A 20,802-nucleotide genomic window follows, 5' to 3' on the forward strand; every position below is an offset into this window, starting at 1 on the left:
TTTATTATTATTAAAAAAAAACTTACACTAATAAATTTGGTAGTATCAATGAAATGAACAAATTCTTTGAAAAATACAAGTTATCTAAGCAATCAGAAGAAGTAGTAAAAATTGGGATAGTCTGTTATCTTTGATAAGCTTGAATCTGCATATTTACAACTTGTATACACACTACACCAAAGGCCTAGTTGGCTTCACTAGTGAATTTTTCCAAACATTTAAGGAAAATGAATAGTCTTACACAAAAATCTTTTAGAGAATAACAAAAGAGGGAACACTTTCAAACTCTTTTTGTGCAATTAGCACAAATTAGCATAACCTTGATGTCAAAATCTTATCAAAGACATTACAGAAATGTAAATTGCACCACAAGTTCTCTGATTAACATAGGTACAATTATCCTAAACAAATATTAGCAGTTCAGATCTAACAGTATATAAAAACAATAATGCACCATGATTGAGTGTGTTTTATACCTGGAATGCAAAGTAGGGTTAATATTTGGGAATCAATATAATTCCCCAAAATAACAGATAAAAAAGTGAAAAGAATCATACAGTCATCTCATAGATGCATTTAAAAACTCATTGCAAATTAGGAATATAAAGCAGCTTCCTTTCTCTGATAAAATATACCTCAAAAAATCTGCAGCAAACATATACTTAATGATATAATATCGAAAGCTTCCTTCCTGAGATTGGGAACAAAATAAGGATGCTGTTCTAATCACTGATTTTATTCAATATTTTATTGGTGGTCATAGCCAGTCGAGTAAGTCAGGCAAAAGAAATAAGAGATTTTAAGGACTGGAAAGGGAGAAATAAAGTGTCTCAATTTGCAGCTGATATGAATATATATGTAGAAAATCCAAGATAATTTATAAAGAAATATTAATATTAAATAGTAAAATTAGCAAGGTTGCTGGATAAAAGGTCACTGTAAAAAAGAAATGTATTTCTATATATTCTCAAAGAACAATTTAGAATGGAAATAGCATCAAACAATTAAATGCCTGGGGCTAAATCTAATGAAAGGTCGGCAGTGCCTCTATGCAGAAAACTATAAAACATTGCTGAGAATTTAAAGAAGACCTAAGTACATTATGAATATGCCAAATTGATCCACAGAGTTCTCAGCTTGGTCTATAGATTCAAGGCAATTCTAATCAGATTCTCAGTAGATTGTTTTTGCTGTGTGTGTATGTTGTGTATAAGTTGAGAAGATGATTTGTAAATTTATGTGGAAAATTAAAGGGCCAAGAAGAGTAAAGGCAATCTTGTCACTGAATGACCAAGCTGGAAGGCAATATATTGCAAGACAGCAAGACCTGTTACTAAGCTATAGAAGTTATGGTAGCCTACAGAGTAGGAGACATTATTTGCAAAGCATACTTTATCTAGACTAGTAGAGCAACTCCTATAAATCAGCAAGAAAAATGTGACATCCCTGTGAGAACATCTAGAAAATCTAAACAGGTACTTTACAGAAGAGAATATTCATATGACCGGTAAAGATATGAAAAGGTGCTCAACTTCATTAATCATCAGGAAAATGCAAATTAAAATCACCAGCTTTTTTGTTTGTTATGTGTTGTGTTATATGCTGTGTTATATGTTATGTATTTTCTGGTGCTTGTGATAAATGCGAGCAGTCTCTGCTGTCAGGGAACTTACATTCTAGTGATGGAACACATACTAACAAAATAATCCATATTATGTTTTAAGTTGCTGTGATAAAAACAAAAAATGGGATAAGGTGGTAGTAAAATTTAAGTTGGGGGGTGCTCTTTTAGGTTGGAGAGTGTAGGCTTCACTTTAATGATGTGACATTTAACAGAAAGCTGAGTAAAGGGAGGGAGCCGGCAATATGAGTATCTGGGCTAAGTACAAAGTGCAAAGACCCTTAAATAGGAATCTATTTGGAGATTTGTAGTGTTAGGAAGAGCAAAGAGGTCAGTGGGCTGGAATTCCATTCAGCACAGAGAAAAGTAATTGGACATTAAGCAGAGTGGGAGCCAGGAAATGAGGTGAAATGCAGCCTATCTGATACATTATGAATCCTCATTTGCTCACCTGATACATGTGTGTATATATGTATGTATGTGTGTGTATATTTTTCTGTTTGTTGCCACCTGAATGGTGTAAACGTTGAAAAGGAAATGGCTGGGTATCAACTTATGGTTCGCCTCTTGAGACCTCCATCCATCTTGATAGTGGTTCATTATTGTTCATTCTGTTTTTCAATACCTTTGTATCCCTATGGTCCTCATACTTTAATATATGCTTTTTGAATTAGTGAATTGTCCTTGCATATCATTTGTAATGTGTTTGGTCACAAAGTATCTAAATCTAAATGAAATAAGAATTAATTTTGTCATAACAAAATCTTCAGAGAGAGATTCTTCCAGGATTGTTTATTTCAGTCCAAGATGTCAGGACTCTGGGTCAGCTTTTCTTGTACTGTCTTGGCTTTCCCCTAATAACTACACGATGGCTGCTTACAGTTAAATGCATTAGGTTCCCTTACAATGAAGTCCAAGATATTTTCTGGAAACCTCCCAGCAACCTTATCTTTTTCTGTAATTTTTGTGTAATTGTGTCATATGTCTATGCCTAAGCCAATCCCTGTCATGGAGAATGGAATTGCTTTGTTTGATTAGATGTGGTTGGTGATTCACCTATCTACCAGGGCTAGTGGAGAGAGTACCTCCGTCCTGAGGAAATTACTGTCCCATCAGGTATTTTAATCAAATTGGGATTTTATGCCAAATTAAGAACTGGGGATTGGTTGTTGGTTAGATAGACATCAGGATCTGTCACACAGTGCTTTTCTGCTTTGCATAGAAATCTTTTAAAATTCATCAACATATTTACTAAAACTAAAATGCATTATAGGGAAGCGGACTTGGCCCAATGGATAGGGTGTCCGCCTACCACATGAGAGGTCCGCGGTTCAAACCCCAGGCCTCCTTGACCCATGTGGAGCTCGCCCATGTGCAGTGCTGATGTGCGCAAGGAGTGCCGTGCCATGCAGGGGTGTCCTCCTGTCCCAAGCGCAAGGAGTGCACCCCGTAAGGAGAGCCGCTCGGTGTGAAAGAAAAGTGCAGCCTGCCCAAGGATAGCACCACACACATGGAGAGCTGACACAATAAGATGACGCAACAAAAAGAAACACAGATTCCCGGTGCTGCTGATAAGGATAGAAGCGGTCACAGAAGAACACACAGTGAATGGACACAGAGAGCATACAACTGGGGGAGGGGGGATATTAAAAAAAAAAAGCACTGTATTAATATCTACAGCTTTTCAGTAATATAGCAGCCTAGTAATCCTTTTCTTTTAAATGGGATGGCGTTAGTGTGGGTTGTTTTTATTTTTTATAAACTAAGTTGATTTTGTGGCCATTATTTTACGTTTATTTAATAATGTCATTCAAGAACCTGGTATGGCAATTTGATGTTATTGATGAATTCCAAAAAGAAATACTGATTATGTTTGTTAACTGGTGTGTTCCTCTGGGCTAGTGAGCCCTTAGATTGTACTGAATTCAGAGGTTTCACTTCTGCTGATTAAATTATGACTAGGACTTTGATTGGGTCAAATCAGTAGGATGTCAAGGCTCTGCCTCCTTGGTGGGCAGGAACTCACAGAGAAAATGGCAGAGGTCCTGGGAAGAGAGACGAGACAGTTTACAACTAACCATGTGGAGAGAGCAGAGCAGCTTATCCAGAGAGAAGTGAACCCTGGGAGAGAGACAAGACTTGTCTTCGCCTGTGGCTGAGATGGGAAGAAGCTGGGACCATGGAGCCTTGGGAGGAGGATGAAGACTGAACCCTCACAGACATCGCCTGCCATTTTGCGTCAACATATGGCAACAGACTCTGGGTGAGAAAGTACTTCTTATGGTACCTTGAATTGTATTCTTTAGGGCCTTGTGACTATAAGCTTCTACTCCAGATAAATACCCTTTATAAAAGCTAACTGATTTCTGGAATTTTGCATTAGCACCCCTTTGGCTGACTAATACACCAAAATGGAAATTTGTTAAACTTATCCATATTTAGTTTCTATTGACTGTCTCTTCCCCATTGTATTAGTCAGCCAAAGGGGTGCTGATGCAAAATACCAGAAATTGGTTGGTTTTTATAAAGGGTAAATTTTTTGGAGTAGGAACTTATAGATACCAGGCCATAAAGCATAAGTTACTTCCCTCACCAATGTATATTTGGATGAAGATGGCTGCTGATGTCTGCGAGGGTTCAGGCTTCCTGGATTCCTACATTCCTGGGACTTGCTTTGCTCTGGCTTCAAGGTTCCTTCCTTCCTGGGGCTGGTTTCTCTTTCCTCTGCGTGCTGACTTCCCAGGGCTCCAGTCTAAGTGTTCAGCATCAAACTCCAAAATCAAAACTCCAACTTTAAAAGCCCTCAACTCTGTTCTTCGCCATGCCTTTTATCCACCCACCAAGGGGCCCTAATCATAAGTCAGTCATGCCCAGGTACAGATCAGATTACAAGCATAATCCAATATTTCTTTTTGGAATTCATCAATTATATCAAACTGCTACATCCATTTTTACATTGTGGGAAATATTTGTTTTCTACCCTCTGGTCCCTCTCCAGTTTTCCATAGTTTCTCAAGTGTACCAACTATGATTCCTCAATTACATTTGGAAATTCTTTTAATGTCTTAGGGTAATTTATGTGATCTCAAGATTTGGATGATCTTACAGAAATTCCATTCTTTTACCTTTCAATTTGATTCAATAAGCATTTATTGAATTCTAATTATGAAAGAATAGCCGAGCACATATGAGGAGCAGAGTGAAATCTAGTCTCTACTCTTATGGAACTAATAATAAGGATTTCAATAGTACAAAGTACTTAGATTTTTTTTTTTCAGATGTCATTCTATTAGAGAAGCCTTCCCTGACCACCTGTCTAAAGGAAGAGAAAGAAATTGAAAGTAATTATTTTCAGTGCTATAATTTCTTAAAAATATTAGGGGAAAGTTAGTTTGCATGGAATAATTTTCTGGTGGTTGTGGGGAGAGGATGCTATGTTGAATAAATACTACTGGTGATAGTAATGATCAGACTCCTCTTGTTCCCACCCAGCACCATTCTTGTTTGGAAGCACTGATTTTCAGGATTGATGAAGGGGCAGATTTTGACTGGGCAACTTGACAGAAGCAGCAAGTGTTTGGAATGATTGTTAAGGGGAATGGGAGAGAAAGGTAACTCAAAACAAATAAAAAGATTGTGACTGGTGCCAACAATCCTTAGATGAGATTGGAAATCATAAATTGTAGGCTGATTAATTATCTTTCTAGCATGCTTTTGGCAGGTACAGAAGTAGGAAAAGGCTTATATTATTTTAGCATTGAGTGGAAGGAGGATAAGGGAGCAAGTCTATATGCATAGTCATGATTTTTTCCTAATGTAATAGATTTATTGAGATATAATCCTCAATCCATAAAATTCACACTTTAAAAATGTACAATTCAATGGTTTTAGTATATTCACAGAGTTGTGCAGCCATCACCACTACATAATTTTAGAATGTTTTCCTCACCCCAGAAAGAAATCCCATTTTCATCTGGTACCACTTGTGGTAGTTTGAGATTATTTTATAAATCCCAAAAAGAGAAAGATTATGTTTGTAAACTAATCTTTTCCTCTGGGTGTAATACCCTTTGATTGTATTAAATTCAGTTGAGGTGCCTTTACCTGTAAAGATTGATTTAGGGCTTTTTTTATTTGACTACATCACAGGATGTGACTCAGGTGAGTCCCTTCTCTTTTGCTGGGTGTGATATAAATGGACACTCACACAGATAGACACAGGGAGAGAGACCTCTGTCATTTTTGATCCTGCCATGTGACAGAAAGGAGAAAGCTCAAACAGCTGAGGCCCCAGGAAGAGATGAGGCATTCTGCTTTATAGCTTATAGCTGAAATCGGGAAGAGAGCAGAGCAGCTGAGACAGATCTACAAGGCCTGGAAAGAAACAAGCCCTATGCCAGGAGAAAAAGGAAGCCCTAAGAGTCAAGCCCTATGCCAGCTTGGAATCAGACAATATTTGGCTTTTTGTGACTGGCTTCTTTTGCTTCGCATAATGTTTTCAAGGTTCATCCTTGTTGAATCATGTAACAGTACTTCAGTCCTTTTTATGACTGAATAATATTCCATTGTATGGAATATAAAGGGTATTTATTTGGGTTAAAAGCTTTCAAGGCCTTAAAGAGTCCAATTCGAGGTACCATAAGAGGTTCTTTCTTAGCAAAGTCTGTTGCCATGTGTTGAAGCAAGATGGTGACGATCTCTGCCTGGTCTCTCAGGCCATCTTCCTCTTAAGGGTCCATAGACCCAGCTTTTTCCAATCTCAGCTGTAGGCTGGCATAGGGCTCATCTCTCTTCCAAGGGCTTCAGCTCTTTGATCCTTCTTTCTGTTACATGCAGGACCAAAATGACCAAGTTCTCTTCTCTTTTGTGTCTATGGAGCTCTCTCTCTTCCTGTGTCTCCTTGAGTGAGTTTCTGTTTATATCAGCCCACCAAGGGGCAGGAACTCAACCCTGAGTCACGCCCTACTGATGTCGTCAAGTCAAAGGCCCTGAACGGATTTTATTAAGTAAACTTAAAACCTTTGAATTTAATACAAAGGGTATCACCCTGAGGAACAGGCCAGTTTACAAACATAATCTCTTTTTTGGGGGGGATTCAAAAATAATCTCAAACTGCCACATATAGTAACTCTGTGTTAACTCATTTAATCCTCAAAACAATGGTGGTGTAATGTTGTCATTTTTACTTATTACTACAGATGCTGAGAGGTTATGTAACTTGCCCTGGGTCTTGCAATGAATACATGGAGATGCTGGCTGTCTGATTTTTGACCCACACTCTTAACCAGTGCTGAATTCTGCTCTTCCAGAAATTCTTTCATAGAACTTGATAAACTTCCTAGCAAATTCATGTGGACTAATAAAGGAGCAAGTACAGTCAAGTCCCTTTAGGTGAATAAAGAATGTACAGGGAAAGAGGGATTTGCTCTATCTGAGACCGAGACTTTATATTTTAAAGTTGAATGATTAAAATAATGTAATATTGGTTTAAGTTAGGTAGACAAATAAATCAATGCAACAGCTCAAAAAGAGACCTGTGTATAAAGGTGTATGATAGATGTGGTTTTATTAAAAATTAGAGGGAAAATAGGAAAAATCATGTTGAAGCAATTGTATTGCCTCAGAGAAAAAAAAGTAAAATTAGATTTCCTCTTTGCAATGTACATAAAAATAAGTTCCAAGTGGATTAAAGATTTAAATATAAAAAACAAAATACATTGGAAAGTTAGGGAGTAGATGTAGCTCAAGCAGCTGAGCACCTGCTTCTGACATGAGAGACCCTGGGTTGGTTTCTGGTGCCTACTAAAAACAAATGAACAAACCAACTCCGGGGAGCTGATGTGGCTCAGTGGTTGAGTGCCGGCTTCCTACATATGAGGTCCTAGGTTCCATCCCTCCCCCATTACCTCAAAAAAAAAAAAAGTTTATATATATGTGTGTGTATATATGTATACACACACACACACACATATATATACATATGAAGGTATCTTTCTTACTTGGAGCGGGGAAAGATGTCATACTACCGAAAGCACAGCTAATAAAAGATTGATAAAATTTGGTTCAACAAAACTAAAATCTTATGTACAGCCAAAAAAAGTAGACAAAGTTAAAAGACAGGAGAAAGTCTGGGTGATATTATTTGCAACGTTTACTTTAAACAGGAGTTCTTAACCTTTTTTGTTCCAAGGACCCCTTTGCCAGTCAGGTGAAAACCATGGATTCCTTACTGAGTCCACACTATACTGTGTATTATTTAATAAATATATCACACCTGCACCAACATGCCCCCACAAGAATTTTTTTTTTAATTTCAGTTCAAGCTCACAGACCCCTTGTTAAGAATCCCTGACTTAGAATTTCTGTCCAGATTGTATAAGTAATTTTTTACATTGATTTGAAAGAAAGGAAGAAAGAGAAAGACACACCAGAAAAATTAGCAAAGGAAATATAGTTTAGAAGAAAGGAAAGACTCATGTCCAATGATCATTTAAGGATGTTTTAAAAGGGGAATGGAAATTAAAGTAATGAGATACAGTATCTCATTCAGGGAAATGGGAGCTTACACATTTCTGGCACCGATATAAATCGATACATACACTTTGGGTAGTAGTTTGGTCATTTTTAGTAATATTTAAAATGTACATAAGTTAAGATGCTATAAGCAAACAGATATTCTAGAACAGAGTTTAGCAAACTTTTCTGTAAAGGACCAAATAGTGCATATTTTCAGCTTTGCAGGTCCCAAATACTTAACTCTCCTGTTGTAGAGCAAAAGCAGACATATAGTACGTAAGCAATTGAATGTGACTCTGTTCCAATAAAGCCTTATTTATGGACACTGAAATTTAAATTTCACAATTTTCTCATGTCATGAAATATTCTTCTTCTTTTTCTTTTTTTTTCAGCCATGTAAAAGTATGAAAGTCATCTTAGCACATGGGCTGTATAACAACAGGAGACAAGTCAGATTTAGCTTGTATACTGTAATTTGCCAACCCCTGATCTAGAAAATCTCTTTCACACATAGACAGAAATTGCCTGGAAAGATATTTATTGCTACATTGTTTGTAATAATTTATATATTGGCAAAAATTATCCCTCAATATGGGAATGTGTAAATAAAATGGAGCTTCTTTATATGATACAGCTGTTAAAAATAAGGAACTAGGTTAATAACCACATCAACATGTTTTGGCTTCAGAAACATAATGTTTGAATGAAATAGGCAAGTGGCAAAATTATACACATAGTATAATTTAGGAATGAAACCATTTGTGAACATTCCATTTATTTTTCATGTATATGTAGTTATGTGTGTGAAAGCAAACTTAAAATGACTACAACAGTATACATAAAACTCCTGATAGTTTTATTCAAGTACGTAGTACAGGGAAATGCACAATAATTTCAACAATTTTTCTTCTGCTCCCTCCCACTACTATATTAGAATTGCCTTTGACTCTGCAATTATAGTTCATTATGTGTACAAGTTAGCTGATGATGCAAACTTTTGGAAAGTCTGTCTATATCTTCTTCCATATAAGGGGTTACTTGTAAAGTTCCTCAAAAGATCTAGAGCTTCATTTTCTGGAATTTTATTTTATCAGATTTCCTGAGTTACCTGGGAGGCATTTTATTTAACTAGTATATGCATTTTTATACTACATTGATACTGAAAGTAAATTAGATGCATTTCAACACGTAGGCCATAGGTTAGTGTAACCTCCATTTTCTTGAGAGTTAACTTTTATTCTCTACCTCATTTTACATCTCTTTCTCTTGGCTCATCATCTTCATGTGCTTCTCTAAAGTAGATTATAACTGAGGTTATATTTTTGTATATTCTTTCAGAAGTTTTTATTTTTATTTTTAGAAGAATGGTGATGCTGGGAATTTGGGAGAGTAGTCTTATTTCCTGGAAGATGATGCATTATATTGTTGTGTCATTGATGTATATCCTCTCAACACAAAAATAATACAGTGACTCTTGGAACATTTCTGAAATTGTAACAGCATTTTGTGCTGGTCTCTATTGACAATAAACTTGAGGGCCCATCCACCCCTCCCCCCTTTAAATGTCTTTAAACTTTCAGGAATGTCATAGGGCGCAGGTTTGTCAATTATATCAGCATGTGTTGTCAGTTTAAAACGTCTGAACATTTTGAAAAATGCAGTTTAAGAATAGAGATTTTTCATCCTTTTTCCCAAACAGGTTTATAAGAAGAAAATAGTTTCCCTTTTTATTAGTTTCCTAGAACTGTTGTAACAAAGTATCACAAACTGGATGGTTTAAACACTACAGAAATTAAATTGTCTTACAGTTTTGAAGACCAGAAATCTACAGTTTAGGTGTCAGCAAGGTTGGTTTCTTCTGGAGGCTTTGAGGGAGAATGCCTTCCCACGTCTCTCCAACCTTCCAGAGGCTGCCGGCAATGCTTGGCATTCCATGCCTTACAGCTTCACAACTCCAGTCTCTGCTTCCGTCTTCACAGGACCACTCCTCTGTTTCCATGTGTCTCAGAAATCCCTTTGCCTTTGTCTAATAAGGACTCTTGCCATTGGATTTAGGGCCTACCCTAAATGGAACATGACTTCATCTCAAGATCCTTAATTTAATTACATCTGCAAAGACCCTTTTTTGAAATAAGGTCACATCTACAGGTTCTGGGGTTAGGACTTGGACTTATCTTTTGGGGGGCCACAGTTCAACCCACTATGCTCTGTTATATACTTTAAGTTTCAAGTAGTTCTTTAGTTTTTAGTTTGAAGTAGTTCTTTCGAGCTATCATCTTCAAGAGATTACAGTAACTGTTTGGCTCCTGTCTTTGATATGTTTAGGGAATTTCTTCTTAATGATTTTAGATTACCCGAGATGATGTGTCTTGAATTATTTGTAGATCTTAACTTATTAGTTTGTATGTAACATACACAGTGTCTCTGCTTTCCTCTTTGTTTAGTTGGATATATTTTCAGTGTTTCAAAAGATCTCTTAGCCATCTGCCTACAATACATGACATCATTTTATACATAATCTTGTCTCAATATGGCATCCTAGAATAAAATCTCTACCCCTCTCTGAATCAGAAATGACCTTATGTGAAGGCAGAGTAAATAAGTTTACAGTGTTTTCAGGAGTTCATGGATAGTAAAGAGGAGAAAGATATTTGAGGGCATTAGGCATCTATGAAAGAGAAAAAGGATACAGAAGAGACTGAGAGCTGTAAAGCTGAACTTTATAGGCTTTGCAATTTTAAACAGTAGTATTATATTATTTATGCAGAGATTTGGACAATATTTTAATTGCATTTAGATTTGAATTGGTAGCATCACTGTATTGGATCGAAAATCCCTTCACAGAGTAAATAAATTCCATTTTTTATTATCTTCTACAAAAACACAGAAAAAAAAATAAAGTAAAACAAGGAACAGACAACACTTTCCAAGTGGAAATTACTTCCTTATGAATTTATTTAAGTAGATCTCTTAGTGAGTCCTTTGAATGAGATAATGGAAGGGTCCTTGAAAAGACTCAGAAAATTAAGAGTTCTAGCTGAACTAACTTTTTCTGAATCCAGGTCTTGGTACCAGCTGAATGATTCCAAGCAAGTTATTTATAATTGCGGGGTTCATTTCTTCATCTATAAAATGGGGATGATGGTAGTAACAACTTCAGGGGAATACTGGGGAAAAAATAGACTAATATATGTAAAATAATTTAAACTATTCCTGGCACATAGTGAGCACTAGCTAAGTATTTTCCTACTGTATTACTGTTAGTATACATGTAATGTGCTTGTAGTGACTAGCAATTGATGTTAGCTAGTATCCTCTCCTAAATTGTTAAGATGGACCTGCAAGCAGCACTTAGGAAAACTTTGTTCCTTCCAGTAAGTGCAAGACCAGAAATTTCATGAGTAAGGAAAACAAACAAGCAAACAAAACAACAACAAAAAACCCCCAACAAAACTAGGATGACTTTTAGAAAAAGAACTTTGTCATTTTGCTAGATAAAATTCCAAGTTCCCTTATGGTGGCAGTCACATATAAAATAAAAATAAATTTGGAGTTTTCTCTGTCTCCTAATTATATACTAGGTCTGGGCTATGGTGGATCAGAGCATTAGCTACTGAGGATTTGAGAGACAGGACCTTAGAAAGTTTGAGTAACCTTAGGAAATCTTGGGAAGGCATTAATTATGGGAGAAGGAAAAACACAAGGAGGGAGAGGTGTTCCTTGGAAGGGTGGTAAAAGGAGGAAAGGAAGGAAGGAAGGAAGGAGGGAGGGAGGGAGGGAGGAGCTGAAGATAAGGGCCCTTTGGAAACAACACAGTATAAAAAAAGAGAAATTCTTCTCCCCCCTGAAAAGTTACCATTTTTGTTAAAATGAACTACCCAGAAGCAACAGAAGAGGGTGCTCTTGAGCTGGGAAACCTCATAAGCTAACTCCTCCTTTCCCCCCCACCAATATGACTTGTTTATTGCTGATTCTGAAATAAAAACACAAATAATCATTAAAAGAATAGAAGCCAGCATCTATGGAAAGTTACTGTAAGAAAAAAACAGAACATGTAAATCAAACTTTCTCAACAGATTAAACACACACAAAGAATGAAAGGGGGAGAGAGGATGAAACAAATAAAAGAAAGCTACAAAGTGAAGGAAAATAGAAAGACAACACTTGACCATGAATAACCTCTATTAAGCAAGTACTTCCATTCTGAAAGGACACCTTGAATCAGACATTCAAAAACTCAAAAAAAAAAACCAAAACAGAAAGATGTGTGAAACATGAGCTGACTGAACTTTGGAAAGAAACCAAAAGTTTAGTAATAGGCATAAAGATAAAAATGTAAAAGAGGCAAGAAAATGAAATAAAAGATGAAAAGAATCAGAGATGTTGATAGACAAAGATACTTAGTTTAAGACACTGAATTTTAGAAAAATAAACTGAACATAAACAGAAATAACATTTAAAATTATAATTAAAAAACTTTTCTGAAATAAAAAAATGAAAGAACTACTGCATACCTGGGAGAATTTAACTAGAGCAATCAACTGTTACATATATATCCTTGTATAAGAAAAAAAAATAAAAATATCTGTTCTCTGAGTCAAAAAGTAATAAATAAATATTAAAAATAAGAAGAGATGTGATGTGGGGGCATTTTTGGGACTTTGAGTTGTCCTAAATGATATTGCAGGGTCAGATGCTGGACTTTATATATCCTGCAATAACCCACTGAATATACTGGGGAAGAGTGTGAACTACAGGGTAAATTTATCTATGTGGTGCAGCAGTGCTCCAAAATGTGTTCACTGAGTGTGATGAGTATGCCATAATGATTGAGGAGGTTGTTGGTGTAGGAGGAATGGGGTAGGGGGCGTTGGGGAGTATATGGGAACCTCTTATATTTTTTAATGTAACTTTTTTGTGTGATGTATATGTCTTTAAAAAATACAATTTACAAAAGAGATTGGGTGGGGAGTGGGGTATATGGGAACCTCTTATGTTTTTTAATGTAACATTCTCTGTGAGCTATTAACTTTAATAAAAAAAGTGTAAAAAATAAAAAGAAATGCAGAAAAATTTTAAATTTAAATAATTGTAAAAGAAAGAAAACCAGCTTAGCATCAGACTTTTTAATAACATATAAAGCAAGACAACAATAGACAAAAACTATCAATAAATTCAAAATGAATAATCATGTTATTTTAATTGATTGTAAAACACTGAATAAATAAAAAGCTCCCAAGTCCATAGTGATATGCAAGATTGCTTGTGAATTGTACTTTCAGCAACTTTTTAAAAATTTCTTGCAGTTATTAAGAAAATTTTCAAACATATCCTTGTTGGATGCATGCTGAAGGTTTTAGATGTAAACTGTTATAATATCTGCAACTTTTTTCAAAAAGTTCAGCAAAAAATAAAGGGAAACAGCTGTGGCTCAATCAGTTGGGCTCCTGCCTACCATATGGGAGGCCCTGGGTTTGCGTCCCAGGGCCTCCTTGTGAAGGCAAGCTGGCCCATGCACTGCAGAGAACAGCAAGTTGACGCAACAAAGGGAGACAAGCAGATACAGAAAAAACGCGCAGCGAATGGACACAGAGAAGAGACAGCAAAGAATAGAACAAGCCACAAGGTGGGGGGGGGGGATAAATAAATAAATCTTTAAAAAATAAATAAATGAAAAAAATAGAAACATTTGGAATTTTTCATAAAAACTGCTAAGCATGTAAAAAAAAGTATCTCAAAACAAATAGATAGATTTCCAATATTTTTATTTTGACTGAGAGGCATTTTGAGAGTAAATCTTATTCCATCATAAACATTAGATTTTGGAATAACCAGTGAAGAATAACTTTCATATTTCTGTGTACTCTTAGAATTACCATTACTTAACTGATCTTCATTCATATTTTCAACAGGTATTTATTGAAACTGCTGGTGCCTTAACAGGAATCAAGACAATATACCAAACTATACTAATAGTCATTATATTCTTTACCACCACACACATGTACAAAATAATTAAATAAAAATATGTCAGTTTTACTGAATGACCTTGATGAGGAAAGAAAAATTATTAATCTTATTAAATATAGGTTTTGCATACATGTCTTTTTAATACTCTGTATGATAAAATGCAAAGTATTCTTAAAACATTTCTGCATAAGAAGTATGATTAAAGAAACATAGTTAAGCATGTTTGAGTTGTGAGCTGAATTAATCATCTTTTTCATGTGAACACCATTTTTACTCTGAAAGATGAACTGACAGAAAAACTAAGCTTATTCAGACTTAGATATTTGACAGGTGTTTTCTTGAGTACGAATCTATCACCTCAAGACAAACAACTTGGCAGTGTCTGTTGCCAATGATAAAATTGGGACTATTGAGCAAAAATTAAAATTTTGGAAAAATTGTATCTACCCTTGTAAGCTCTGAAGCTTTCTAGTATCTACAGAATTTTCATGATACCAGTCATGATATTGAAAAATCTAATTTTGCATTATTATAGGGTGATATTTGTCAGTATTTGAAAGCTCTGCATAAGTCAGTGAATTAATATTTTTGAAATACCACTGCATGATGTTGTTACAATTGCATGCATGGGTGAAGATCCACTTACATTATAAGAAAGAACAAAAAATAACAAAATTTGTTTGATATGTTTTCAGATTCCATCTGGTAAGCTATGTTTAAGAAACTAAAATACCAAAATTATTGAAAAATGTTTCCAATTATTTGAAGAGATTATTAAAATACTCTCCCTTTTCCAACTACATATCTGTGTAAGGCCAGATTTTTTTCATATATTTCAGTCAAAGCAACCAAACCACAACAGATTGAATATAAAAGGACACACAAAATTCTAGCTGTCTTCTATTAGGCTAGACATAGAAGAGATTTTTTAAAAGTATACAACAATGTCATTGTTCTCACCAATTTTTTAAAATATATTTTCCATTAAAATATGATGTTAAAATGTAATAGGTTTATTTTTCAGTGAATTAATATTTTTAAATTATTCCGTTTTATATTTTAATACATTAAATTTCAAGAGATATAATACAAATAAAAGTTTAGGGATCCTCAATAATTTTTAAGACTGAAAAGTATATAAGACCAAAGAGAGAACTGCTGAACTAGAGACTTTCTCACCAGTAATTAAGCAAGAGAATTAAGCTCTAATGTCCCAAACATCCATTGCATGTTCTAAATTCTCTTCTGTTCATTTAGACTGGTGTCAGTTTTGTACCATCCTTGAGAGAATTGAGAAAACAGTCTTTCAAATAAGTTTATTCTGTAGTTCAGATGAGGAACCCTGGTTGAAAAAGTATCTTTGTGTCTCTTGTTGTACTTGGTACAGTACCTTGCATGTAGTTTCCAGTAATTCAAAATTTCAAAAAAGTTTTGTAAAAAATAAACCTCTAGTTTCTGATAGTAGTGGACTAGTTTATTCAACCAGTCTTCCTGCTGAAAAGAAAAATGTTGGATAAAATATGAAAGATGTCTTCTTTTTAAAGCCTTTAAAGGCTAGCAAGGCAGAAGAAATTAGCTGACTAAAATAGAGAGAAAATTGAACCCAGAGAGTTAGATTAATAGACGAGTCATGTTTGTTCTGAGAATCTTTTACAATCCAGGAAAATTAAAACTTAATCTAAAATAAATTAAAAAAAAGAAAAACAAAGAAATACTCAACTTTTTATTATGGAAAGTTTCAAACAGGCAGGAAAATAGAGAATCATGTAAGTTATCCTCTGGTACCTATCATCACCCAACTTTAACATTTTCAACATTTTGCCAACTGTGTTTCATTTATCCCTCCTCCCACCCCTCCCTTTTAAAATTATTTTAAAACAAATCCCAAATATCTTATTTTACCTGTCAGGATTTCAATATTTATTTCTGAAAAGGATTTTTTATATGTAAAAGAATATCATCATACCTAACAATATTAGCAATACCTTAATATCTTGTTACTAGTCCATGTTAAAATTCCCTATGATTTTTCAAATTTTTTTTTTTTAATTTATCTCACCCCACCCCCACCCTTTTTGTTTGCTTTTGCTGTCTGCTCTCAGTGGTGGCGCGGGCCAGCTTGGCCTTAACCAGGATTCCCAGGGCCTCCCATATGGTAGACGGGAGCTCAATTTCTCAAGCCTTCATAAAATTTGCTTATTCTAACCAAGATCCAAAGTTCACCCATGACAGTTAGTTAAAATGTCTCTTAATTCTCTTTTAATCTGTAACAGTTCCTTTTTTCTTTCTTTTTCTCATGCTATTTATTGACAAACTGAATCATTTGTCCTGTAGAGTATTCCACATTCTGAGTTTAGCTGATTGAATCCTCATGTTATCCTATATTCCCTGTTAATTGGATTAGATCTAAGGCTTGAGTAAATTAAGATTTCATTGTTTTGCAAAGAATAATTCATAGGTTTTGCTATAAACTTAACTTTTGATATCCAGGTGTTGAGAGGACAGTATCAAAGCCTAAATTCTAACAGGAGACTCTTTGCTACAATAAACTGGGACTATAAACTTCTGTACCTTTAGTGTGAACATGAACTGAAAGTAGCCCGGTCCTAATGAGTAAAAACCTCATATCATTTGCCCTGTTCGTTAACGTATCCAAAGCTCTTGGATGTGGCATACAGTAGATGTTTAAAAATATTTGTTGTGTAAATGACTGAATAATAAAAAGTAACTTACCTAAACTGATCCACCAAGTAATTCCTGAATTCCTGACCTGCAGAAACCATGGAAGATAATAAATTATTATTGTTGCTTCAAGCCACTAAGTTTTGTTTTTTTTTTTTTTAAAGATTTATTTATTTATTTAATTCCCCCCCTCCCCTGGTTGTCTGTTCTTGGTGTCTATTTGCTGCGTCTTGTTTCTTTTGTCGTCAGCGGCACGGGAAGTGTGGGCGGTGCCATTCCTGGGCAGGCTGCTCTTTTCACGCTGGGCGGCTTTCCTCACGGGCACACTCCTTGCGCGTGGGGCTCCCCCACGCGGGGGACACCCTTGCGTGGCACGGCACTCCTTGCACGCATCAGCGCTGCGTATGGCCAGCTCCACACGGGTCAAGGAGGCCCGGGGTTTGAACCGCGGACCTCCCATATGGTAGACGGACGCCCTAACCACTGGGCCAAAGTCCGTTTCCCTGAAGCCACTAAGTTTTGGAGTAACTTCTTATGCAGCCGGAGTTACTAGAATACCTTCCATGGTGAATGGGCAGCATCTGTGAGCTAGTAACTGTGAGGTTCTGGATTCTAAGCCATCAGCACTAATATCAGTAAAGTTATTTATTTATTTATGTTCCTACTCCCAGTTTTCCTAAACAGTGATTGACTCAAAATCACCACTAACCTATAGCAAGTTCTGCTGGATTTTGAGTCTTTTACTTTACCTTCATTTTTCCATAGTCCCTCCTTACTTAGTGACTCCTACTACTGGTAACTTATACTTGTGAGAAAGATGGAGATTGATGGAATTTATAAGTATTTATTGATATATAATTCACACAGCGCATAAATAACTGGTTTAAAATATACAGTTCAGTGTCTTTTAGTATATTCAACCATCATTTTAGTAAATTTTAGAATACTGTGATCACCCCAGAAAGAAACCTTATAGCTCTTAGCCATCACATTCTAATTCCCAACTCTCCCTCCTCACAGCCTTAGGCAACCATTAATCAAACTACTTTCTGTCTCTATAGTTTTTCCTATTCTAGACATTTCATATAAATGGAATCACATACTATGTGGCCTTTTGTAACTGACTTCTTTTTCTTAGCATACTTTTTCAAGGTTCATCCATGTTGTAGCAGAGTGTCATTACTTCATTTCTTTTTATTGCCAAATAATATTACATTGTATGGATATACCACAATTTTATTTAGCCACTCAATAGTTAATGGACATTTGAATTGTTTCTATTTTTTGTCTTTTATAAATAACATTACTATAAACATTTGCTGACAAAGTTTTACATGTACATAACTTTTCATTTCTCTTGAGTAAGAATGGAATTACTGGGTCATATGATAACTTACCTTTTGATGAATTACCAGACTGTTTTCCAAAGTGACCATTTCACACTCCTATGTTCCTGCCAATTTTCTTTTTTTCTTAAACTATAGCCATTGTAGTGGAAGTGAAATAGTATCTTACTGTGTTTTTTTTTTTTTTTCATGTAATGCTTTTATTTTTGAAGAAGTTTTAGATTACAGAAAAGTTACATTGAAAGTATAGGGTATTCCTGTATACCCTACCCCTCACCACTCCCACTTTTCGCCATTAAAAACATCTTTCATTAGTGTGGTACATTTGTATAATTGATGAACAAATATTGAAGCATTGCTACTAACCAAGGTGTATAGTTTACATTATGGTTTATACTTTGCACCATGCAATTTTATAGGTTTTGACGAAATGTATAATGGCCTATATCCATCATTGCACTATCCTGCAGAACAATTTCAGTGCCCTAAAAATGCCCTATGTTCCACCTAGCCTTCCCTCTCCCTCCCCTCAGAATCTCTGGTAACTACTGTCTTTATATCAGAGTTACAAATTCTTCAGTTAGTACAATAATAAGTCTACTTTTGTCCATGGTTGCATTCCCCCCTTAAGTTTGTTCCTTCCTCAGTCTTGAGGATTTTGGGATGGTGATGCCCATTCTGCTTCAGATTGTGGGGGGGCTTAGATCTTATGGGTCAGATGGAAGGAACTGCTTTACTTGCAGTTGTTGATATGCTGTGTTTTGGGGATGGAAGTTGTCCATCATCATCATTTTGTTTGTTATCCTGGGTGAGTCCAGTGAACTGGAGAGTGGGTGTTGGATGCAACTCTGCTGAGATTCTGGGCTCAATTAGCATATGAACAGACCAAAGATTTAATTCTCTGGTACATATATTTAATGGATATAGTGCTAATTATAGTTTTAAGTAAAAGGGGTAAGTATCATTAAGTCTAAATCTGTTACATTGGGAAAATAGCTTATCGTATATTTCAAGGTAAAGTCCACCAATGGGGTACGGATTTCATGGGGTTGTATGCCTTGCCTCTAGTGTCTGGATTTCATGGAGTTGTATGCCTTACCTCTAGTGTCTGGTACTTCGGAGTACCCTGTTTGAGTTTGGTTTACTGTGGCAGTTAGTGAGATCCACCTGAGGTGTGCGTTAAGAATCATCTCTGGAATGACCTCCCAACTCACTTTGAAATCTCTTAGTTGTAAAAACTCTTTTGAATTTAATGTTGCCCCCTTTTTGTCAAGGTCTTTTTCCAAATGCATTGCTGGTCGGTGCTTGGTATTAATTCCTTGGTGCCAGGGAGGCTTATCCTTGGGAGTTTTGTCTCACTGGGGTAAGGGGAGGTTGGGGGGAGGCTAGTGTGTTTATTTGCTGAGTTTGGCTTAGGTTTTGATTTGCATTTTCCTGGTGGCTGATAATGTTGAGCATCTTTTCATGTGCTAATTAGCTATTTTTATGTCTTCAGAGAAATACCTGTTCACACCCTTTGCTTATTTTTTAATTGGGTTATTTGTCTTTTTATTATTAAATTATAACATTTATATACAAGTCCATGATCAAATACATGATTTGCAAAAATGTTCTTCCCTTCTGTGGGTTGTTTTTCCTCTTTCTAGATGGTGTCCTTTGAAGCCTATGTTTTAAATTTTGTTGAGGTCCAGTTTATCTGTTTTTCTTTTGTTGCTTATGTTTTTTAATACATAAAAATATGGGTAGGCTTTTAAAATGTTTACTGTAAAATATTTTAAAACATGATACTTGAGATTGTTTTTCATCATTAGTGACAGTGTCTTCAAAGTTTCACAAAAATATATTAATTATTTTTATGCTAATTCTGCAAGGTATACACAAACTTTTACCTAGATCAGAGATTATTTAACCTCCTCAGTCCTATCCAAAATTTGTGTTTGTGTTTCTACCCCTATTTTGGGAGATACTCCAGATTTTTCATCCACGGCCTTAACTTTAACCCTAGATATTTAGGTCAATCTCATAAATTTGATTTATTTTCAAGATAACTCAGACTTTAGATTGTTGTGTTTTTTTTTAAATTTTAATTTTAGTTGATAAATTGACATTTAGTGTACAGAAAAAAGGTAAAATCTAATGTCATCTTCTATTTGTAAAAGGTCAATACTTTTTAAAAACCATTTCATCAAATTTTCATTTAGGAAGATTTTATTTTTTATTATTAAACCGTACTTTCCTATTTTATACTCTTTTAGATATGTATTTTGTCAACTCTGAAATGCATTGTAAATATAGATACTAAAGAAAATATTTCCCATATAAAATAACCTTGCAGAACATTGCTGTTGTCTTCATTTTATTTATTCATATATTTATACATTCATTAACAAATGTTTGTGTGTATTAACATCGGATATACAAAGAAGAAGAAGAAGAGAAGAAGGAGATGGGTTATCTTCAATGAGATAAAAAATGTACCTAGAGGAATATAAAAAATTATATGTTTGAAAGAAGAGTAAACCAGAAAGTGGTAGTAGATCCAAATAGAAGAAATAGCATAGGCAGTGTCAGAGAGTTTTGGATGAGCAGGGTCCATTGTGGGTCGGGGAAAGTATTAGTCTTTGGCTGGAACAAGATCACATAGAGAAAGCGTTGCTAAAGATAATA

At 35.3% G+C, this 20,802-nt stretch overlaps 1 protein-coding gene across 1 annotated transcript in view; it reads left to right on the forward strand.

Annotated features, from left to right (window-relative positions):
• Positions 1-20,802, forward strand: part of PIGK (phosphatidylinositol glycan anchor biosynthesis class K) — a 145,264-nt gene that overhangs the window by 72,822 nt on the left and 51,640 nt on the right. The window lies entirely within an intron of this gene.

The sequence above is a fragment of the Dasypus novemcinctus genome, chromosome 9, assembly GCF_030445035.2.
Source record: "Dasypus novemcinctus isolate mDasNov1 chromosome 9, mDasNov1.1.hap2, whole genome shotgun sequence".
In the NCBI taxonomy this organism is placed as follows: domain Eukaryota; kingdom Metazoa; phylum Chordata; class Mammalia; order Cingulata; family Dasypodidae; genus Dasypus; species Dasypus novemcinctus.